General features: G+C 47.4%; 1 long non-coding RNA gene across 1 annotated transcript; it reads left to right on the top strand.

Moving 5' to 3' along the window:
• The first annotated feature begins 5,591 nt into the window (after positions 1-5,591).
• On the top strand, positions 5,592-23,757 carry LOC144825275 (uncharacterized). Its single transcript, XR_013609371.1, has 3 exons — positions 5,592-5,871; positions 6,658-6,783; positions 23,327-23,757. It is a non-coding gene; the product is annotated as an uncharacterized LOC144825275 (long non-coding RNA).
• Positions 23,758-24,972: the final 1,215 nt, after the last annotated feature.

Here is a 24,972-nt window from a genome sequence, read left to right as displayed (position 1 = left end):
GCCGTCGACGGCAGGTGCAAGGGAAAGCACCAGGAAAAGGAGGATAACTCCGGATATGACTTCACCTAGAAAGGTGGATCCATTACCCCCAGCCCTATTATTGGACGAAGAGGACTACTCAGAGGAGGAGAATGAGATGTATGGGGATGCATATAGTCCATCACAGTTGAATCTTAAATACCATGATTCTGACCAAGAAGATGAGTATTATTATCAGCAAGAACAGCGACAGCAAGATCAAGTTGCATACCAGGAAGCCCAGGGACAGCAGGGCACGGTTACTATGCCTATGAGTCTGTTGACAGACTTAAGAGCTATGCTGGAAGAATATAGAAGCAGACAAGGGTCCCGGCCAGTGGAAAGTCAAGTGCAAGTTCAGCCACAGGTGGTGGCGACTCAGTCTGTGCCTCCGTCACATGTGGATGAAGAGAGGGAATATCCTAGGCATACACCACACCGGGATGACACCTCGGATGAGGATGGAGCAGGTGACAACCAGGATCAGAACCCGGATAGTGAATGGAACCAGTATATTATTCCGGATCTGGCTTCTCCGGTGCCTGACCCGATAGATTCACCTCCGGCGGAGGTGGGAGGTTTCTTCAGCTTAATGGAGAAAGCCACGGCACGCTTTAAACTAGCTATGCCTTCAACATCTACGGATTGTTTTTTATATGATTTTAAAGAGGCTTACCGTAAGGCAGTGCGTTCGATTCCCATTGTAGAACATATATGGGAAGAGGGAAAGAAGGTGATGCAGGCCCCGGCGACGATCATTCCAACCTTACCACGCCTAGAGAAGAAGTATAAAGCTCCTGATGACAGTCCCGCCTGCTTGATTGGACAACCTCGACCAGACTCAGTCATATCACAGGCAGCACAGAAAAAATCGCGAAATCCTTCGGCCACCCTCACAACTCCACCAGACAAGGAGGGTAGAAGGTTAGACAACGCTGGGAAGCGTTTTTCATCAATGGCTAGCTTGCTGGTCCGGGCGGCCAATGCCCTGGCGATTCTAGCAAGGTACGACCGTCAGATGTGGAGTGATATTGCAGCCTATGTAAACCTTCTGGCGGATGACCCTAAGGCCGAAGCACAAAAACTTCTGGAAGAGGGGCAACGTTCTTCTTCAGAAATGATTGACTGTGCGATGGACATCGCAACTACTTCTTTCCGTGCTCTGGGTAGCGCGGCTGTTCTTAGACGGCAGGGTTGGCTACGAGCTACTTACTTCCGACCAGAAGTTCAAAATAAGATTCTGGACTTACCCTTTGATGGGGACATGTTATTTGGAAAACATATCGATGACACACTGCAAGGAATAAAAAAGGACACAGAGACGGCTAGGGCTCTTGGTACCTTACAATATAGGAAAACACCGTTCCGTGGGGCAAGAGGAAGAGGCTTCACTTCGACAAGAGGTGGTTATCAACAGCAACGGTACTCGCAGCAGTCGCAGTCGTACAGACCTCAGTACGGCAATCAGTATTATCAGCGGCAGTCACAATCTCAGTCGTTCTCTCGTCAGAACTCTCGTGGACGTCAAGGGCGTCAAAGCAAGGACGCTGGCAAGCGTCAATAGCGGCCTCCTGACTCTGCCAACTGTTCCTCCGCTCCATGGGTCTCCGGTGGGCGGCAGGATAACTCAACATCTGAGCAGCTGGGAAGAAATAACATCGGATCAGTGGGTATTGAACATCATCCGACATGGGCATACGTTAGAATTCCAGGAATTTCCACCTACAAGAGCTCCCCACGCCACTACTTCAAAACATCTAAACCTTCTGCAATTGGAAGTTCAACAAATGCTTCGGAAAGGGGCGATCCAACGTGTTCCCCTATCGCAAAGAGGAGAAGGTTTCTATTCAAGATTTTTTCTGATCCGCAAAACAAAGGAAAAGTGGCGTCCGATCCTGGATTTAAGGGAGCTCAACACCTATCTCCTAAAACTGTTGTTTCGGATGATTTCGCTCCAGGACATATTGCGCCTCTTAAATCCAGGCGACTTCATGGCTACGTTAGACCTGGAAGATGCCTATTTTCATATCCCAATCCACCCAGCTCACAGACGTTTCCTTCGCTTCACAGTAGGCAAGAGTCACTTCCAGTTTATGGTGCTCCCATTTGGATTAAAGTCCGCACCACGGATATTCACAAAGGTGCTGGCCCCGGTAGCAGCGTTTCTGAGAAGACAGTCGCTGGAAGTATTCCCGTACTTAGACGACTGGCTGCTGAAGGCACCAAGTTTCCAAGCGGCAACAGAGGCGGTGGAAACATGTTTAAGTCTCTTCATTCGGCTGGGTTTACAACTCAACAGAGAAAAATCGGTTCTTCGACCAGCGGGTACGGTGAAGTTCCTGGGAGCAATACTCGATACTCAGGTGTGCAAGGCCTTCCCTTCGGAAGAGAGACAAATGAAACTCATGTCTTCAGCCGCTCGATTGCAAAGGAGAAGTTGGATGACAGTCAGGATGTACAAATCTCTTCTAGGGTCGATTTCATCCTGTATTCGATTGATTCCGCACTGCAGGCTGCGAATGCGCCCCTTGCAAGAGGAACTAGACCTTCAGTGGAAGCAGGTGGAAGGGTCTTTCAACGACAGGGTAACTGTCACCCAGCAGATGAAACAGACGGTTTCAGGGTGGATGAAAAAATCTCACCTCTTGGTGGGTCTCAGTTTCAGAGCGGCGCCGGCTCCTCGCGTCCTTACAACAGACGCCTCCCTTCAGGGTTGGGGAGCGGTCATGCAAGATCTCCAAGTCAGTGGACACTGGACGCCAAAAGAACGTCGCTTGCATATCAATGTTCTGGAGCTACGAGCTATTCGATTGGCAATGTTGACTTTCCTTCCAAAGATTTCAAATTCTGCCATCCTAGTGCGTACGGACAACACCACCGCAATGCATTACGTTAACAAGCAGGGAGGCACAAGATCGCCACTGCTTTCTCAGGAAGCCCAGCTGTTATGGGAATGGGCAATCTCACAGAACATCATGCTTGTGGCGGAACACCTTCCAGGAGTATGCAACACGAAAGCGGATACGTTAAGCCGCCTGAGGGCAGTCTCACACGAGTGGGAATTGGACAACGCAGTGGTCAAGGACATCTTCTCCCGCTGGGGGACCCCAGCGATCGACCTGTTTGCCACTCCGAAGAACAAGAAATGCCGGTGTTACGCAAGCAGGGAACACCATCGAGGATCGCTGGGGAATGCCCTTTTGATGTCTTGGTCCGGCGCATTTGTTTACGCCTTTCCGCCATTTCCCCTGATTCCTCGAGTCCTCAAGAAGCTCAAGATGGACAAGTGCAGGATGATACTGATAGCGCCCGCCTGGGCTCGCCAGTTCTGGTTCACGGAGTTGCTTCTTCTGTCAGAGGAACAGCCCATTCATCTTCACTCCAACCAGACTCTTCTATCAATGTCCAACGGCCAGGTTCTCCACCCGAACCCGAGCTCGCTTCAATTGACAGCATGGCTCCTGAACACAGAGAGTTTAAGGATCTAGACATTCCGGAGCAATGCAGGAACATCTTAGGACAAGCACGAGCTCCTAGCACTAATAAAACATATAGAGCAAAATGGAAAAGGTTTAATTTATGGTGCCAGAGAGAAGGAGTGCATCCATTCTCATCAGCTCCGCATCAACTCTTGCCATATATTCTTTCTTTGGCAAAGGCAGGTCTGGCTCATGCTTCCATCAAGGTCCACTTGGCGGCTATTTCCAGGCGAGAAGAACAAGATCTGGTCCTTCTCTGTTATCAGCAAGCGTGATAAAGCAGTTCCTGAAAGGACTCTTTAGAGTGTTTCCGCCAGTTCGGTCTCCACCTCCGGTTTGGCATCTGAATGTGGTCCTGGCTCAACTGATGAGATCACCATTTGAGCCGATACATAAGGCGGACTTGAAGTTCCTGTCATGGAAAGTGGCGCTTCTTCTGGCACTCACCTCGGCAAGGAGAGTGGGAGAATTTCAGGCTTTAACTATCAAGGAACCTTACTTGCAGTTCAAAAATGATACCTTGATCCTCCGAATGAACCCCAAGTTCATTCCGAAGGTACCGACAGACTTTCATCTTAATGAACCGGTGGTTCTGAATTCCTTTTTTCCTCGGCCTTCAACCCAGGCTGAGAGGACACTTCATTCTCTGGACGTTCAGAGATGTTTGAAATTCTATCTTCAACGCACAGCTGGATTTCGGAAGACGCCCCAGCTGTTTGTCGCTTTTGGAGCCCCAAGGAAAGGGTTTCCTTTGTCAAAGCAGGGAATTTCCAGATGGATATCGAGTGCGATCCGTTTCTGCCACCAGGCGGCAGGCAAGCCGTTGGAAGGACAGGTGAAGGCGCACTCCACAAGATCGATCTCATCGTCTGCAGCACTGTTTGCGGGAGTATCGATAAAGGATATTTGCAGAGCGGCCACCTGGAGCAGCACTCACTCATTCACGAGACACTACTGCCTTGAGGCGGCTGCAAAGGGGGATTCGGCTGTTGGTCAAGCAGTCCTGAGAAATCTCTTCCAGTAAGAGGTGAGCTTTCCTCTCTTCCCTCCTTCCTGTTTTTTCTCACATTTCGTTGATTATGCTATGGTTACTGATTGATGATTATTATGATGTGTTATATCATTGGTTGATAATAGATTTGTAACTATGAACGAAATGTTTGAGGCATGCTAACTGCTATCTACTCTGATACAAGCAATGGGAATCTATGAAAGTTCCAATACTGGAGTAAGAAACAAGTTACTTACCTGTAACTTTAGTTCTCCAGTATTGGTAACTTTCATAGATTCCCATGCGCCCACCCACCTCCCCTGGGAAAGCTCACTTCTGGTCTAGGTGACTCTGTGGCAAGGCAACGGCTACGAAAATCTGAGGTTCTGAGCTTTCTCAGGAAGGTTCCACAGGGTGAGGCTATTCTGATTGGTTGCTAAGGTGAGTTTGGGTCTTTTTACATAAGGACACCTATAGGCTACAAAATATAATGAGGCCTAGGCCTATTTTTTACTTTTTTGTACCTACTAGGGTGTATTTACCTAGGTATATATATATATATATATATATATATATATGATTACCGAGGCTCCCATTCCGACGACGGGGAATGATACAAGCAATGGGAATCTATGAAAGTTATCACTACTGGAGAACTAAAGTTACAGGTAAGTAACTTGTTTCTTTTTCCCGAAGAGCAAGAATGCTGCCAATTTGATTACATTGCAGGTAAATTAGCGTTTAAATAGCTTCTATGATTGCAGGTGCTCGCCTGCTCAGTGGCGTTGCTACTCTGCTTACTTGTTTGCAACTTTGTGCTCATTTGGCCTGAATATGTATGAGTGTAGTACTTTACAGAACTGCGTAATGCTAGAGAGACTAGAGACTCAAGTCTAGTCCTTCCTTTGTACTCCTGCTGTCACTAAGAAGAAGAGATAGTGATGGATTGATAGGTTCAGGTTGAGTATATTATGACTTGTTATTTGGTCTCCAATCATGATGACGGACTGTGTCTGTCACGTCGCGTGCTGCTGAGTGCTGGCAGTCATAGTAGAACCTTTTTGTTGTTGGTTTAGTTAGTGATTTACATAACTTTACAAGTAGACGGTCTGCGAATCCAGCAATATTGTACTAGTATCCTCCTAGTTGACCAGATCAGATAGATCAATACATGTAGTACAATTCTTGCTAATTTGTTTCCCCGAGATAATTTAGGATTGTGGTCAAAGAAATCAAATATTTCCAAAAAACAATCATCCATGTTTGTGTTTATTTCATGATCATCAGCACCTCCCAGGGGCAAGAGGACAGCATCACCCCAGACTCTGGCGGAACAGAGTGGGCAGGAGGAACGGTCCACTTCAGGCTCTTCTGCTGGCCCCAGTAAGTAATTCAGTTGTTAATATAATTATACTTCCCTAACTCTAGTTTTTACAAAATAGTCTTTGATCTCCTTGTACACTGTTTCTACATTCTTATCCTGCCTCTCTACCATCACTCTCTGTGCTACTACTATTTACTATTATTTATGAGTCGGTCTGTGTAGGTAGTTAAGCTTGCCTAGTCGGCAAACGGTGTTAAACAAAACTCTGATCCAGCAATAGCTCTAGGGGCACTCAGTGCAGTCCTCTGGGTTGCCCTTGCTGTCTATTCCAGTCTTCTTAATGTTAGTGCTTTGACAATTTCCAACAACAAAATGTCAATGTCCTCCAAGAATAAGCTACTAGTTGTCTTTCTGATTTGATAGTAGCACATACCATACCGCTAGTGTTTCAGGGACTATTCTGCACATACAGAAGTATGGACAAGAGAAATAGGACATTGTTGATGATAGGTGCAGTTCGACTTTCCACATACCTCAGTCAGAAGGAACTGTGCGGGACTCGGGAGCCCTCACCTTCTTGGAACTTCAAGTCCTCCTGGTGGTGATGAGGAGTAGTTGGTTCTGTCTGTAATTATAAAAATGTTGCACGTTAAAGAGCAAGCATTAATCAGTTGTGCCTAAAAGAGTTGCATGTTATGGCTTAGCATATAAGTTAACACCCTCCCCAAAACCGTGACTTCTTTTCACTCCCAATAATTAAAAATTGTTTAACATTTTCTCTTCCATTACGAGACGAAGTAGGGGGTGGTGTATGGCATCTAAAGATATGACATGTTTTTTTCTAGGCGTCATAACATCTGATGCAGCACTTGCCACCACCTGTGCCGGGGCTAGCAGCGCGGAGGGGTGCACTCAAGCGACGGCGCCACCAGGAGGAGCTGAGGAGGATGGCTCAGCAGCGGCGGACGGTGGTAAGTTATTATCAGACTCCTTACTTATTGACATTTCAGAGTAGGCTCGCAAAGGAGTGTATGATGTACTGTACAGTAGATAGTACACTAATACAAGTACACTGTACTGTTAAGAACAGTTACTGATTTAGAATTAAAAAAAATTTTTGCCAATCACGGAGAAGACAGTCACCCTTGACTTAGCAATAGCATTAGCGGTGGTAGTTCTCGAGTAAGCAATGGCCCCCTCTATTTGCCTTCAAATCAGCTGGGAAACTTTTATCGTGAAGCAAAGTCATATCAGATGAAGTTGAGGGATGTGATGAACGAAAAGGGAATTAACTTAGGGTCAATGGAAGGACTAGCGAGTCGTAACATTTATGACTAAAGAATGATGCGTGTTTTTGAATGCAGGCAGAGATGGCTGATAGGAAGGAATCAGATGCATGGCTGCATGAAGCAAGGATGGTTGGAGGAGAAAGAAAAAATGACTGCCTGTGTGGGTCAATCAGAAAATTCATGTGTGGTGTGTATTGCAATATATCATTTGGGTGAAACTGAAATGCAAGTCAAGAAGACGGTGGCTTACCAAATACAATGAAAAGGGTGTTATTTGGTTGTTGAGAAAAAGTAAAGTTGTTACAGTTGAGACAATAAGAAAAATGATAGACGTTTACTTTGGAAGCCTGGATGGTATCTTCTTCCTCATACATAGCGGAGGTGTATGTAGAGCAGACGCTCAGTGCATGAAGAGTGTTACTTTGTTCGAACAGCATGTCCGTGCCAGAGTAGCAAAGCAGAGGAAATCCAAATACTACAAGTTGTGATTGTTCTGAAACTCTCCCTTGCCTATAGTAACAGTACAGTAGTTTACTTTGCAAGCACAGCATATATTGTGTATGTATTGTATAGTTGACAATTATATCAAGTCAAGTCCCTTCCTCCGGCAATTATGGTTACCACACTCACTCCCTATGTTCATAATTTTCTTTACTCCAGTATTGGAACTTTCATAGATTCACATGCCTGAATCATTCCCCGTCATGGAGACGGGAGTCTCCGGTATATAAAAAAGCAGTGCTTAGTGGTAAAGCAAACTGAAAAGAGGCCTAGGCCCATTTCCCTTTTGCAACCCATAGCCTTTGTTATGTTAAAAAGGCCCAAACTTTTCCCTGAACCAATCAGAGCTCCTCACCCTCTAGAACACTCCTGAGAGAACCTTTTGCCCCTCAGATTTTTCTACCGCACGTTGTGCTAGGGAGTCTCCTTTGAGCTTTGCTCAAACTCTTTACTTTTACAGTATTTTGACTTAGATTTGAGTATTTCATCTACCGTGTCTGAGAAGGAGAAGAAAGGATTATTTAGAGCTTGTTCCACTTGCTCTAAGAAGAGGCTTTATACAGATGACCATCACAAAGACTGCATCTACTGTGGAGGCGGGGGAGCATGACGGCCGGAAGCTCACGGCCGTAACGGAGCTCCACCCCTTGTGTGCAGTTTGAGCTCGCAGGTTCGCTAGAAGCATGCTAGAGCCTGAGCCGGAGCAGCAGTGAGTTCAACTACGCATTTCTTGGGCTTCATATTTGCCGCGGTTCTTTTTCTGGCCTCAGTGGAGGCAGCCTCTTTATAACTTTCTCTCCTTTCGATTTGGACCTTGGTTTCCTGTTTGAAAACGCGGAGCGCAAAACGAACGCGGATGGTTGGTGAGAACCAGGCGTGGTTCCGAGGGATCGGTGCAGCCAGGGAGTGGCGGAGAGATCCGAGGCGGGTCTCTCTCACCGGATGGGAGACACAACTGACACGGTCCCACATTGAGGCGGTAAGGCGTATGCTCGGTAAGATCGGTGATACAATGTCAATAGTAGGATACTGTCTCTGGAGTGGTGGGGGCGGAGATTTACAGATCACGGCGTGGGAATGCAATAAAGACACAAAGAACGGGGGATACATTGTTACCGCCGCAGACAGTAAAGGACAAGCAGGGGTACGAGCTGCTCTCAGAGATCACTCAGAGTGTGAGGGAGTTACCAGCCTGGTCTCTGTGTGCACGCTACTCGGTGGAACACAGGTTCACTGCAGTAGGAAGCAGGGGCAGGCTTGGGAGTCTTGTATGGGGGAGAGGAGTATCAACGACGCTAGTTTAAATGCAAGCAATGTTTGCCCCCCCCCTAAAAATACCTGTTGCTAAAGTAGGAGTAAGTCGTTACACCTTACGAAATCAAGCTGCTAGCATAGCACCAGCCCTCCAGAAGCTACAGGCTACCCCATCTGTAATACAAATCCTCCCTACATCTCGGTCAGGAAGAACCAACATAAAACAATCATAGTCCTTCGGTGAAAGTGAGAGGGAAAAAGAAAGAGATAAAAAACACTGCATCGGCAGCTTCTAAGGTCACCCCCTCTCTGAAATCATTTTATAAAGTTCTTTCATTCTCAACCGCAGACATGGCGGGGAAGATGGCCGCCAGTAGTACTCCAACCAGTATACCACCAAGTATCGGTGTCGATAGAACGACTGTTCCCTCCCCCTCCCTGCCTGATCCATCACCTCAGCACTCAATGTCTTTGGTGGAAGATAGGGTTCATCCCTCAATAGAACTCTCAAACAGCTTCTCCGCTTTGGAGATACAAGACTCTGTACAAGATCCTGTACAGGATGATGCGAATAAGGAGGAGGTTGATGGCTCTCAAATAACCAGGGAAGGTGCACATACAATCACAAATACTATTCCTTCATCAGCAATCAATCCCATTAATCCCATTTCTTTGGCAGATATTTTGCTGGGGATAAAGGACGATATGGGGAAGAGATTCGAAGAAATGGGGAAAAGATTCACAATTTCAGAGTCCAACCAGGTCGCTATTCAGGCTTCCTGTGAGGTGCTGGCCAAGAAGGTGGAGGAGGTTTCACTACGGGCAGAGGCATTAGAAGCAGAGATGCACAGGATCAAGGAGGCACTTAGTACAACCTCAGCCCATATGAACAAACTGGCGCAGCAAAATCAGGAAATGAAAGATGATATTGAGAGGCTTGAAAATCATGCCAGAAAGAACAACCTAAGACTCTTGAATGTCCCCGAAGATATGGAAGGAGGAGATATTAAGAAATTCGTGGTGGCATTACTTAAAGCTACAATCCTGAAGGACTCGACTGATGAAGATGCGGCCCTATTAGTGGATATACAGAGAGCACACCGGGATCCATATAGACGGAATCCAGAGAGAGAGCGTCCTAGAAAGATTCTGGTGAACTTTCTGACATATTCCATTAAGGAAAGGATCCTGTCCGCAGCACTAAAAACCGGGCCTATAAAGTCAACTTCGTTCTCCAGACCTTTTTCCTTTACAATCCGCTCTGATATTTCACATACAACTGCCACCAAGCAATGGGAGATGGGCAAGAGGCTTGCAATATTCAATTCTTTAGGGGCCCGTTCTCAGATGAAGTTTCCTGCAACTCTCCGCATAATGTGGAATAACCACTTGTACAATATACGACAGATTGATGAGGCAGACTCCCTCATTGAAATGGTTAGGACGGATGGTAAAGGGGGAGGCGGAGAAGGTGCAGGCTGAGCTTGGTAGAACATTTTTAAGAGGGAAGGGCCTAGAGAAAGGGATTTAGCAGATAAGAAGCACTTGAGACTACACACATATTAGGCAGAAACGCAGAGTTCACTGCCCTAAGGCAAATTTAGTTTGAATCTAATATTGCCCTGAACCTAAAATAAGCACATTTACATAGACACACGGGGGAGGGGCATCCGTTTAAGTGCACATGCCCAAGAAGAAAAGGAGGGTTCCCCAAGGAGGGTGGGAGAAGATAAGGGAAGGGGTAGGGGGTGAGGAGGGAAGCATGGGTGGGGATGCAGGGAGAAAAAAGGAAAAAATTAGTTACCATTTCATCATAACTTCCAGAGACTTTCAGATGCGCAGATGGAGGCACAGGGGGACAGGAAAAAGGGGGGGGGGGGGCGGAGACACTATAAATGGCCCATAATAAAATATCTTTCTTTTCATGGAATGTAAATGGGCTCCGGTGTCCCAGGAGAAGGAGACTGATATTGTGCTTTCTGGAGCAATCTCCGGCCAAAGTCATTCTCCTCCAGGAAACACACCTAAGCGCTATTGAAAGCAAAGAGATCTTTGGGAAAATAAAATGGATAGGCGCATTTAGTTGTTCTGGGCAGGCGGGAATAAATAAGGGCGTTGCAGTTCTGATCAAGGCTGATGCCAGGGGGATTATAAAATCAACATCTACAGACCAGTCAGGGAGATGGGTTTTAGCACAAGTTGATTTTAGTGGCTCTAAACAGACTATTGTTTCGTATTACGGCCCAAACATAGATGACCCCACCTGGCTACTTAAAGTTCAGTCCAACTTAATAGAGAATAACTCCCCCATGATCATAGGAGGGGATTTTAATGTCCTTCTCGATCCTCGGAAAGATCATTCCAATTATAGCCAGCATGTCACTACCCCACGCTCTAGACCAGGGGTACTCATAGTACAGCCCGCAGGCCGCTGGCGGCCCGGCAAGCCTTCCCTGGCGGCCCGCGGACTTTTCAGATATCGTACCCGAGTTTTTTTTATTTTTAAAGGCTGTCTAACCAGAGCTCGACTCAGAGACTCTGCTGCCTGTGGGGGCCGGGCGATTTCCGCTGTAGTCAGAGTGGGGCTGCAGGGGCGCTGAGAGGGTAAAATAGCCTCATTAACATGCCAATGGTCTTTTAAAGACCTGTGAAATGCTTGGGTGCGGCTGTGTGCGCGCGCCTAGAAGCTGTCAAAGCCCGGGATGAGGGGGGTGGGGGCACACAGGCAGGGTGAATGGCGCAGGAGTGGCAGCCCATTACATTCCAACCCAATTCCAAATATTTATCACAGAGCTCAGTTCAGAATAGCGCTTTCCGTGAATAGCTGCAGCGCTGCCTGCCACCAGCTCCAGGCCTGGAAGGGGATTTAAAGAGCCAATCTATTCTCTTGATCATTAAGAGTCCAAGCACACAGCTTTCTTGTTGAATATGAGAAAATCCAAATGTTTGAGGCATGATTTCACAGGTAATCTTGTCCACTCGGCAGATGAGTTTTGGAGCCGAGAAAAACAATCAGGGCACTCTCCTCGAGAGGCGCATCCTGACCGCAAAATGCTGCACGATATCTCCCAAAAGTACTGGGCAGCGTGCCATGATACCACGATGGCTTCAGGTGTTACCACCGCATCTCCTGGTAACACCAGAGAGAGGTTCATAAAGAGTGGAAAATATGTCCCATATTGCTGGTTCTTCATTCCGCTCTAGCTCTGAACCACTAAAGACATCATTTATGACCGGTGAGTAGCTGATGGTATAGTATTGGATTATCAGAACGTGGAACTTTCAGGGGGTGCGCCTCCATTGGAGTGTAGGAGGGTCACCCCACTTAAATGCCCGCCAAGATCCCCCTTATAAAAAATAAAATGGAAATTCATTACCATTTTATTTTTCATTGTCCCGTGCTGAACAAAGCTTTAGGACGGGACAGGACCTGCTGAGTGACAGCAGGGAGGAGTGGTGGGCAGAAAGCTGCCTATGCACTGTTCAAAGTGCACATGTCTTTTAGACTGGCCATCTTGCTACAACCAGCCAGACATGCACACTTTAAACCTCTCAACCCAGCTGCATTAAGGCAGCTGGGCTGAGAGTAAGTACACGCCTCTAGGCAGCTGTGGAGCGCCGAGTGAGGCACTCCCTCCAATCAGGGCGTTGCTAACATGCTTCATGCATAAATTATTTTATTTGCCCACCTCCCCAGCCCAGTGGATTCCAGCAGCCACTGGGAACTATAGCTCAAATGTACAGAGGCGATTTTGTACCCGCTTCCGATTACATATAAGTAGTAGATCTCAAAACATGTGAGGAAGGGGAGTGAGGGAAGGGGAGGGAGTGAGGGAAGGAGTGAGGGAAGGGGAGTGAGTGAGGGAAGGGGAGTGAGGGAAGGGGAGTGGGGGAAGGGGAGTGAGGGAAGGGGAGTGAGGGAAGGGGAGTAAGGGAAGGGGAGTGAGGGAAGGGAGTGAGGGAAGGGAGTGAGGGAAGGGAGTGAGGGAAGGGAGTGAGGGAAGGGGGTGAGGGGAGGGAGTGAGGGAAGGGGAGGGAAGGAAGGGAAGGGGAGGGAGTGAGGGAAGGGGAGGGAGTGAGGGAAGGAAGGGGAGTGAGGGAAGGGAAGGGAGTGAGGGAAGGGAAGGGAGTGAGGGAAGGGAGTGAGGGAAGGAGAGTGAGGGAAGGGGAGTGAGGGAGGGAAGGGAGTGAGGGAAGGGAGTGAGGGGAGGGATTGAGGGAAGGGGAGTGAGGGAAGGGGAGTGAGGGAAGGGGAGGGAAGGGAGGGAAGGTGTGAGGGAAGGGGAGTGAGGGCAGGGGGTGAGGGGAGGGGGTGAGGAAGGGGAGTGAGGAAGGGAAGGGAGTGAGGGAAGGGGAGGGAGGGAAAGGGAGTGAGGGGAGGGAGTGAGGGAAGGGGAGTGAGGGAAGGAAGGGGAGTGAGGGGAGGGAAGGGGAATGAGGGAGGGAGAGGGAATAGGGGGAAGGGGAATGAGGGTGAGGTAGGGAAGGGAGAGGAAGGGAGAGGGAGGGAGAGGAAGGGAGGAAGAGGGAGGGAGAGGGAGGGAGAGGGAGGGAGAGGGAAGGAGAGAGGGAGAGGGAGTGATACAGTCAGAGTGAGTGAGACAGAGGGAGACCGGGGAGGGAGAGAGGGAGATAGAGGGATGGAGGGAGGGAGGCAGAGAGAGAGAGAGATAGAGGGATGGAGAGGGAGAGAGAGAGAGAGAGAGAGAGAGAGAGAGAGAGAGATGTGTATGCCGTGTCTTGTAGCTCAGTGGACGAAGGCGTCTGCTGCAGGGACATGTGTTCAACCTCATGGTCACAGTTTTTTTTGTTGCTCTAGCACCGCCCCACCACCACTGACCCCGCCCCCACCAGTGCGGCCCTCGGACACAAACCACACTGTAAATTTGGCCCCCGAGAGAAAGTTTGTGAGTACCCATGCTCTAGACGAACCATGGTTAACATGATGCACGAGGTAGGCCTTATGGATCTTTGGAGAATGAAGGGGGGGGCGAGATCTGTTTTTACGTATTTTAGTAAAAAACATGGACACGCCTCAAGACTAGATTACGTATTGGTGGATAGGCAGGGATTGGAAGCTATCTCTGATATTAAATTGCTACCCACTATTCTTTCAGATCATGCCCCTATTATGTTCACATCCTCGATCCAGAGTATAAGTCACACTCCTGTCCCTAGATGGACTTTAAAAAGGGCTGCACTGCATAATCAAGACATAGTCGATGCAGTTATCAATGCAAATAATAACTATTTTATAGACCATGTCGGCTCCGCAGCCATCGAATTTGTATGGGAAGCATATAAGGCCTATATTAGAGGACAGATCCACGGCCTTATTAGTTCTAATAACAAAGAGGAGGCGTTGAAATTTAAAAACCTGGAAGGTAAAATCTCTGCGCTGGAGAATAGAAGGCACATTGTAAATACCGATAGCTTGCCACAGGTTTTAGAAGATTTAGAACGCCTGCGGCTTGAATATCGTGGGCTGTTGGACTCACAAGTGAAGGCACAATGGGCCGTACATGCAATGGATAACTATGAGTACGGAGAAAAGGCCGGGGCTATACTGGCCAATAAAATTAGAGCGGACCGGGTCAGGAATAATATAAATAGTTTAGTCATTGACGATCAGGGAACAACATCTTGTCAACAGGAGGACATGGAAAGACACCTACTCTCACTATTCTCTGAATTATATGACGAGGAAAAGCCCATACCTGATTCAGGCAATACTTTACAGTGGTTAGAGAGCAAGGCACTCCCCAGACTCACGGACCAAGGTCTAGATATCCTCAACAGTCCATTCACTGAGGAAGAAATTGGCATGTATATCAAAAAAATAAAGAAGAATAAAGCCGCCGGCCCCGATGCCCTCCCCGGGGAGCTCTATAAAATATTACAGGACACTTTGGTGACACGACTTTGCCAATTGTTCAACTATATATACAGCCCGGAGGGAAGGATACCTCCCTCCTGGAAGGAGTCCACAATTGTGTTAATATTAAAACCAGGGAAGGATCCCTTAAAGGCCGATTCCTTTAGGCCTATCTCCCTGCTAAACGCGGATTACGAGATCTTCACTAGCGTTTTGGCGGGGAGATTGGCAAGGTTAATCCCCCAGCTTATCAACTCTGATCAAAAAGGTTTTGTGCCAGGAAGATACATACACGACCTAACCCTCCAGCTATTTGGAAGCATAAGCTTAGCAAAGACGCGGTCGGAACCCCTGGCAGTGGCGGCTTATGACGCGGCGAAGGCTTTCGACCGCGTCAACTGGGGCTTTATGTGGGATGTGCTGAGCAAGATGGGCTTTGACGCAATTTTCATACAGACATTGAGGGGATGCTACGAAGGAGCATCCACCGCAATATTACTGAATGGCAGGTTGACATCACGCTTCAGCGTAAAGAGAGGAACTAGGCAGGGGTGCCCTATCTCGCCCCTGTTATTCGATCTCTACATTGAGCCTCTGGCACAAGCGCTGCGGTTAGACGAACAAGTTACACCCTTCACTGCCGGAAGTTTTAGCTGCAAGGTGGCGTTATACGCCGACGACTTGCTAATCTATACAAGTAATCCGGCTGAGGTCTTCCCTAGAGTGGAAGAGATAATGAAAGAATTTGGTAAACACTCTGGGTATTTGATAAACAACCAAAAAAACGAAATAATGTGCTGGGTATAATAGTAACACCAGACCTTAACACTGTAGCATTGATCAATATAAAAAAAGTGGCCAAGGATATCGACCACCTTTTCCTGAGGTGGCAGAACCTCCAGCTTACAATCTATGGTCGGATCAATCTGGTTAAAATGGTGATTTTACCGAAACTAACATACCTTTTTAATATGATACCATTGACTTTTCCACACAAGTTTATAGCCAGAATCCAAGGGAAAATTGGCAGCTTTATTTGGGCAAACAAAAACTCAAGGATTTCTTGGAAAAAGCTGAAAAGAAGATTGCTGAAGGGAGGTCTTGCGCTCCCTGACATTCTCTGGTATTCTTTTTCTTTCCAACTGAAAAACATTAGATGCCTCCTTACCAGCCCTGATGATTCTAACTGGGGGCGGATACTGAACACAATGGTGGCCCAAAAAGGGGGCGGACGCGGCTTCCTTTATAAATTTGGCGCGCCAAAATTTTACAAAAAGGAACATCTCAAGATACTGGAACATGCACTTTTAGTATGGACCAGAGTCAAAAGGAGGTGGGGCATAAAGTATTACTCAGATCTTGCCCCAATTTGGGACTCCCCGGGCCTGCCGACATGCTTTAAGGACAGCCTTTCTCTTTCCATCAGAAGAGCAGGTAAAACAGTATGGGCAGATATAGTAACATCAGAGGGAGTTCTAACATGGGAGGTCTTGAGAACGAAGATAGGGGATTCCTTCTCTAGATTCAAGTATATCCAGATCTGTTCTTGGTTTGCCGCTGAGAGAGAGAACATCGGTGGGAACTGGGATATCGAGTCTGCACTTCAATCCCCTAGCCCAATGAAGAAGGACGTGGGAATGTGGTATGGGAAAATGTTGCAGGAGGAGGAAACAGTGTCCCCCCCAATGTATCAAATCTGGAATGCCTCGGGGCTGGAGGAGACATCGGTTGCTCTTTATGACAGATCTCTCAATACCTTGTATAAATATGTCAGATCAGCCTCCCTGAAGAAGAATCACTATTTTACCATCAATAGGCTCTACTACACGCCAAAAAAAATTGCAAAATTTGTGACTCACCCTCCATCGTGTACAAGATGTGGGTTAGTGGAAGCAGATGATATACATCTCTTTTGTGACTGTCCTTCCCTGGGCTCCTTCTGGTGTATGGTTGAGAAGGCCTTAGATGGCATTTTTAAAACACAAGGGTCCTTGACGTTAAATTTAGTTAGAGTAATTTTTGGGATGGATATTCAGCTTCTTAGTTTAGTAAGGGGGGCACAAGTGACTTTATTTTTCAATCTTATCATAATAGCACGTAGGGAGGTCTGCAAATTCTGGAAAGACACTAGCCCTCCCACATATGAAAACTGGTTACGGGCGGCTTTGAGCACGGCACGGTTAGAATTTAGTTTGGCACAAAAAGCAAATAGTACGATATGGGATCCTTTATTAGACTGGGGAAGACTAATGAGGCTGGTCTAAGGCCTGGCTGTCCTATGATTACACCAGGCCTTGGTATTAAGAGGCAGGGGGGGCATGCCCAGGCCATTGCAAGAATGCCAACCCCGGGTGCCCGCGACGATGGAATGGGTTGAGAACGTTTATTTGCACAGCCTTGAAATGAGGACAAAAAAAAAAAAAAGACTGCATCTACTTCCTCTATCCAGACCATAAGGCAGCAGATTGTAAGGTATGTCGTACCTTTTCGAATAAAACCTTGAGGGATCGTGAGGGAAGGCTGCTGATCTGGCTCCAGAAGGTTAAAGCCAGGAAGGAGATCCTCTCAAGTGAGAGTGAAGGGGAATCTGTGGCGTCTAAGAGATCTCAGAAGAGAAGTAGATCTCCTCAGACACATTCCTCAGGAGAAAGACCTGAGAAGGCCCCAAAAAAGACCACTCCAGGGTCTTCAGGGCGCAGTCCCTCAAAATCCCCTTCAGTTAAAGCTAAGGGGAAGAAGGTTCTGCTTGTGAGGTGAAACAAGTGAAATCTGCCTCAGATCCACCACAATCACCCCAGAAAATCAAGATTACCATCAAACGGACTTCTTCTATGCCTTCTGAGGAGAAAGGTACTGTTTTAGCACTGTCGACGGGACCGTCGACGACGGCAAAAACACCTCTGTCGTCGACGAAGAAAGATGGTGTTAAAGCTGATGAGAAAACAACGTCGACGGCGAGAGCGTCGACGACCGCATCGACGGCGGCGAAGGCAGTGTCGACGACGGCACTGTCGACGGCAGCGTCAACGAGGACAGCGTCGACGGTGACTACAACGTCGACGGTGGCGTCGACGACGATGACTTGGTCGACGACGGCGATGGGAATCTCATCGATGGGCTCGTCGACGAGGGAAAAAACACCCGAGAAAAGATTGGTGCCTTGGAAAAAACCTATAACGCCAGAGGTTACAGCTCCGAGCAAGGTCTCTCCATTGCTGCCATCTCACCTGCTGGAATAGGAAGATTCGGAAGAGGAAGATGACGAGTATGGAATTGCGAGTAGCCCTTCGCAATTGCAGGTCAAGTACCAGGAGGAGGATTCTGAGGAAGAATATGGGAGTTTTCAGGAACAGCACCGATATCGCCAACAGGAACGCGAGGAGATGACAAGTGTGCCATCCTCTTTGTTGAGGGACCTCCAGGGCATGTTAGAGGATTATAGGAGGAGATACCCAGCGACTCCAGTCACTCAAGGGCACCAGAGGTTATTCCACGTCCACGGTCGGTACCAAGGACACCAGTTCGTCGGAGAGAGCCTACTGCTAGGTCTCCACCGCCGGCGTCACATCACGATACCTCGGATGACGATCATGAGGATGGGGAGATTGCGGAAACAAGTGCAGAATGGAATGACTATATCACCCCTCACCTTCAACTCCTACGCCGAGACCAGTAGATTCTCCATTGGAGGACATTGGTGGATTTCATAATTTGATGGAAAGAGCCACTAAGAGATTTGCACTGACCATGACACAGGAGAAGGCTGAATATTTTTTATATGACTTCAAGGACTCGTATCGGAAATCTGTGCGATCCCTGCCTATAGTGTCTCATATTTGGGAGGAAGGATTAAAGGTCATGGAGACGCCAGCTACGGTAACGCCGGTTCTGGCCAGACTAGATAAAAAGTATAAGGCACCTATTGATGCTCCAGCTTGCCTTTTGGGTCATCCCAAACCGGATTCTGTTATTACACAGGCGGCACAACAGAAATCCAGGATCCCATCTGCTCCGATTACAACATCTCCGGACAAAGAGGGCAGAAGGTTGGATAATGCAGGATAAAGGTTTTCCTTAATGTCGGCTCTGCTAGTGAAAGCAGCTAATGCCCTCGCTATCTTGGGAAGGTACGACAGGCAGATGTGGTGTGACCCGTCTCCATACATTAACTAGGTGCCGGAACCAGAGAAGCAGGAGGCGAAGAAGATTCTCCTGGAAGGGGAGAGGACTTCGGCCGAAGTTATTGACTGCGCTATGGATATAGCGACCACGGCTTTTAGATCCTTGTGAGGAGCAGCGGTCCTGCGCAGGCAAGGATGGCTGCGAGCAACGGCGTTTAGGCCAGAGGTGCAAAACAAGATTTTAGACCTCCCTTTCAATGGAGAAGATTTATTTGGGAAGCATATTGATGATACTCTGCAGAGTATCAAGAAGGATACGTATACGCCAAAGGCTCTGGGGACACTGCAATACAGAAAAAACCCTTTTCGTGGCTCCGGGGGTAGTTCAATTCGGTCATACCCTAGAATTTCTTCAAACGCCCCCTTGTACGCCACCGATGCACCACAGAGCCAACCATCTGCATCAACTCCGGCAGGAGATTCGGACAATGCTGCGAAAGGGAGCAATAGAACCGGTACCGAAAACTCAGGAAAACAAGGGGTTTTACTCCCGTTTTTTTCTTGTCAAGAAAAACAAGCTCCAGTGGCGCCCCATTCTGGATCTCCGATCCTTAAACACCTATCTCAAGAAACAATCTTTCAGGATGGTGTCTCTGCAGGACATCCTTCCGTTATTGAACCCAGGAGATCATATGACCACATTGGATCTACAAGACGCGTATTTCCACGTGCAGATCCATCCTGCACACAGGCAATACCTTCGGTTCTTAGTAGCCGGAAGACATTACCAATTCAGGGTACTGCCATTCGGCTTGAAGTCAGCGCCGAGAGTTTTCACGAAATGCCTGGCTCCAGTGGCGGCTGTGTTGAGAAGGCAAAAACATCAAATATTTCCTTACCTCGATGACTGGTTAGTCAAAGCACCATCAAAGGTACAAGCCAGAGCGTCAACACAGGCCTGCATAGACTTGTTCGCCAAACTAGGATTGACTCTCCACGAGGGAAAGTCAAACCTCCGTCCAGCAAAAGTGATCACATTTCTGGGGGCTATATTGGACACGGAATGCAACAAAGCATTTCCCTCCGGAGAAAGGCAACTGAGGATTGTATCCCTCTTCCAAGACTTTGTAAAAAGAAAGTCTCTTTCAGTCCGCAAGTACAAATCCTTGCTGGGCATGATGTCATCTTGTATTCCCCTGGTACCTTGCTGCAGGCTGAGGATGCGCCCATGGCAAGAGCAGATCGATCTCCAATGGTGTCAAGCGGAGGGATCCTTTGACGATACAATATGGGTGACACCAGTGATGGTACAGGCAGCAAAGTGGTGGACACAAAAAGGAAATGTGTCTCAAGGTCTGATGTTTCTGGCAAGAGCGGCTCCTCTAGAGGTAACGACGGATGCGTCTTTAGAAGGATGGGGAGCTTTCCTTCAGGACCTTCAAGTCAGCGGTCGTTGGAAGGTGCATGAGCAGCAATTACACATAAATCTGCTGGAGCTCAGAGCGATCCGCTTGGCATTACTGGCTTTTCTAACAAGGATAAGAGGTTCGCCAGTGTTGGTAAGAACAGACAACACTACGGCGATGCATTATGTGAACAAGCAAGGGGGAACGAGATCTCTCTCCCTGTCTCAGGAAGCCCAGGAGATATGGGAATGGGCTCTTCAGTCAGGAATATCATTAGCAGCAGAACCCCTCCCGGGGGATCAAAACGTCAAGGCGGATACTCTCAGCAGGCTCAAATCGTCCTGCCACGAATGGGAGCTGGACCAGGGGATCCTGGACAGCGTCTTTCGAAGATGGGGAACACCGATAGTGGACCTCTTCGCTACAAGGGAAAACAGAAAATGCCAGTACTTCGCAAGCTGGCTTCCCCAGAAGGGATCTTGGAGGAATGCGTTTTCCATGGCATGGTCTGGCATCTTTGCCTACATTTTTCCTCCAATTCCTATTCTTCCCCGCGTACTGGTGAATATCAAGAAAGAACCGTGCAGGCTGATCCTGGTAGCCCCATGGTGGCCCAGACAACACTGGTTCACGGAACTGCTGCTGTGGTCGGAGGACCGTCCAATTCGGTTACATCCAATTTCATCGCTTCTGACAATGTCCAAGGGGCAAGTGCTCCATCCGGACCTGAAATCCTTGCGATTAGCAGCCTTTCTCCTGAACACTGTGAGCTTAGCCATCTGAACATCTCACACGAATGTAGGGAGATCCTGTCCAAGGCCAGAGCAGAGAGTACCAACAAAACCTACAGGATGAAATGGAAGAGGTTTTGTCTGTGGTGTAAGAGGCATAACGTTCACCCTCTTACTGCTGCACCTCATCAAATTATACCTTACATTCTGCTATTGGCAAAGTCAGGATCAGCACACGCTTCCATCAAGGTGCATTTGGCTGCGTTATCCCGCTACAAGAGATCGTCAGGTCCATCCTTGTGATCATCAAGGATTATCAAGCAATTTATGAAAGGGATATTCAGGGTCTTTCCTCATGTAAAGCCTCCACCACCACTATGGAATCTGAATATTGTACTCTCTCAATTGATGAAACCACCGTTTGAACCGATACACAAGGCGGACCTGAAGTTCTTGTCCTGGAAGGTGGCTCTTCTCATTGCATTGACTTCAGGGAGGAGAGTAGGTGAACTACAAGCGCTCACGATTCAGGAGCCTTTCCTACAGTTTCGGGAGGATAGAATGAGACTCAGGACAAACCCGAAGTTCATTCCGAAGGTGCCAACTGATTTTCATTTGAACAAACCGTTGGTGTTGAAACGTTTCTTTCCTCATCCGTCAACAGCAGCGGAAAGAGTATTGCACTCACTGGACGTTCAGAGATGTATGAAGTTTTACTTGAAAGAAACTAAGGCGTTTCGCAAGTCTTCTCAGTTATTCGTCGCTTTCAGTGCACCCAGGAAAGGTTTCCCGCTGTCAAAGAGGGGAATTGCCAGATGGATTTCCAGTGCGATTGTCTACTGTCATCAAGCTGCTGGAAAGCCTTTGAATGCACGAGTTCGTGCCCATTCCACGAGGGCGGTGGCCACATCCACTGAACTGTTTGGAGGAGTGCCAATCCAGGATATCTGCAGAGCAGTGACCTGGGCATTTACGCACACCTTCACCAGGCACTACTGCTTGGAGGCAGCCGCAGAATCGGATGCGACGGTGGGAGAGGCGGTACTGCGGAATATCATCCAGTAACGGTGAGCCTTTTTTACATCCCTCCATCCGTAATTTCTCTTGTTTGCAAAGTCACATTTTCTATAGGTATATACATATATGAGATTATGCTTCATTTTCAAATCGTATTGCATGGTTATGAAATGTATCAGAGAAATGTGCTTTGTTTTTCACTGCTCGCTATTCTGATTCAGGCATGTGAATTCCAATACTGGAGTAAGAAAACAAGTTACTTACCTGTAACTTTAGTTCTCCAGTATTGGAAGCTTTCATAGATTCACATGCACCCACCCTCCTCCCCTGAGAGGCTCACCTCGAATTTAGCACAAAGAGTGTGTTATATACACAAGTGCGTGAAAAATCTGAGGGGCAGAAAGGTTCTCTCAGGAGTGTTCTAGAGGGTGAGGAGCTCTGATTGGTTCAGGGAAAAGTTTGGGCCTTTTTTACATAACAAAGGCTATGGGTTGCAAAAGGGAAATGGGCCTAAGCCTCTTTTCAGTTTGCTTTACTACTAAGCACTGCTTTTTTATATATCGGAGACTCCCGTCTCGACGACGGGGAATGATTCACGCATGTGAATCTATGAAAGCTTCCAATACTGGAGAACTAAAGTTACAGGTAAGTAACTTGTTTTCTTCTGCTGTGTTAATCATGGGTGGACTATCGCTGTTGTTCACTCAATGTATCAGAATAAAGCACCTAAAGTCATGCATCACATAAGCAAAGAGATCATGTGATCGGCTGGAGACATGATCAAAAATTAATAATCTTCAATTTCCTTTTGTAGTACTGAAGGCCCGGAAGGGGCAGTGCAAAATATAAATTGCATTGAGAAGTAGCCCTTGATGTAACCGAGTATGGCCAGTGCCACCCCTATACAAAAGTAAGAGCTTCCCATCCCCACCTGCATATACTGCTTAAAGTAATGCATGCAAGTCTGCGTCATCATGGCTTGTGTCTCTTTTTCTTGGGTGCAAGCTGACTGAGCTGGCATTATGCCGGCTACCACAAGTTCACGTACAAGCAATTCATTTCTTTCGCAAAAGTAGAGAAAAAAAGAAGAAAACAGGTGTACTCTCTGACTATGTATTGAGTCCATAGTGCTGCCTGGTAGTAGAATTCCTGAAACTCCCACTGTTACTGGCCTACAAAGACGGCGGAAAGATACCTGCCAAAATGTTATACTGTGCTTGCAAATTGCTAGTGTTACTGTGAGACAACTTTCTGTTGAATTATTTTGTGTTATTGTTAAAGAGTATTGGTTGCATTATTTTTCTTTCTTTCTTCATATAGATGCTCCCAAAAAGCTCACCAGAGGGGAGATGGCTGTCCGGGCCAGAGCCCGGAAGATGGAGGACATTCGAGTGGAATATTGCCGGCTGTGGGCTCGGGAGAAGAGGAGGGAACGTCACCAACCTCCTCCAGCACTGCCACCGTGTCCAGCAGCCAGCAGCCTCCATCCCACCGCCGGGCTCGGACAGCCCCCCGCCGCCGCTCAGCTGCAAGACCATCAGCAGCTGGCCCCCTCAGAGCCTGGAAGGCACGCATGCGCCACCTAAGCTTGAGAGTGGACTACCTGGAGCGCAAGGTGGACGACCTTGAAAAGCAGCTCCGGGACCTCCGCAAGGACCGCCTGCCCAAACACCGCCGGAAGTGACTGTGTCCCTTGCCCCTTTTTTAAAGACTGTTGGGGGGAGTGGGAATCGGGAGTTGGGGATTATTTATTTTTGGACTACTTCAAATGGACAATTGTTTGGTTAGGGAGGGGTGGGACTAGTTTATTTTTGTTAGGGGAAATACATTATTCATTTTACATACTTCAATATAGTGTAAGCTTTGATCTTCTTTTGTGGGGTGGTGGGCGGGAGTTACGGCACGTTTGGTTTTCCTCAAAGTTACCAGCATGAATTATCTAAAACGTCCAAAAATGCCACTAACAGAGTTAGTGAATTCAATTGGCCTACTAGTACTTTACTTGTACTACTATCAGTCTCTCCTCCGCATCCTAGCCTATCTTTCTACCTCCCCAAAGTGCTTATCTTACCTGTGATTTGTGTTTGAGAACAGAGCTAGGCACAGCGCTGGCTGCATGGCAAATGGCGATTACACCATCCCAGACCGAAATTCCGTTGTTGTGGTGTTAGTAGTAGGAGTGGTACCACACTAGCAGTAGTAGCATATGAAAAACAAAGTAAAAAAATGAGACATTGAGTGGCCTGAGAGGAGTATTAGAAGGAACAGTATCCTAAGCAATGCTGAAGATAAGTATGGGGAAAAAAAGAATTGCATGGATGATTATGGCTACAACAAGAACAGTGACACAGCAGCGTAACACAACAAGTCTTCTTGACATGTAGGAGGATGATGTTGACGATGGATCCAATCGATGGTGGGCATGAAATTCAGAATTTATTTTAAAATACTCATTGTTGTTTTTTTTACCCAGAATTACAATATCCTAGGATTCATCTAGCTGCCTTAAAATTGAGTTGAGGAGGTTGCTTGCACCTTATCCTCCCCAGCAAGCGTGTGGAATTATTGTTGTAATTTGCTCACACCTCAATGAAAACCACACAGCCCGGGGAAAGAGGGTTAGGGTTTGAAACTTGGATGGGAATGGGGTTTGTGGGTAACGTTTTGTGGAGAGAGAAAAAAAAAACACAGCATGGACAAACAACAAATGAAGATAAACAAATCTTTGGATACGAAGCTATTCATAAATCTTTTAAGGGACATAAAGGAAGTGCATGCACTACTGCATGCATGAAGTTGTTTTCTAAATAGATAGGTTTTTGTAAAGTAAGTAGTACTTTCTACAATGTACTATGAAGAAATAACAATGTGACAGTACAGGGCTGCAGTAATTACGTAATTTCACTTGCCTATCTGCCCTCAGAGAGAAGAACCACTTCGTACATTAAATTAGTTTAAAAAATAGC

Source organism: Lissotriton helveticus, chromosome 3_1 (genome assembly GCF_964261635.1).
Source record: "Lissotriton helveticus chromosome 3_1, aLisHel1.1, whole genome shotgun sequence".
Classification (NCBI taxonomy): domain Eukaryota; kingdom Metazoa; phylum Chordata; class Amphibia; order Caudata; family Salamandridae; genus Lissotriton; species Lissotriton helveticus.
This window is presented reverse-complemented; position numbering and strand designations above follow the sequence as displayed.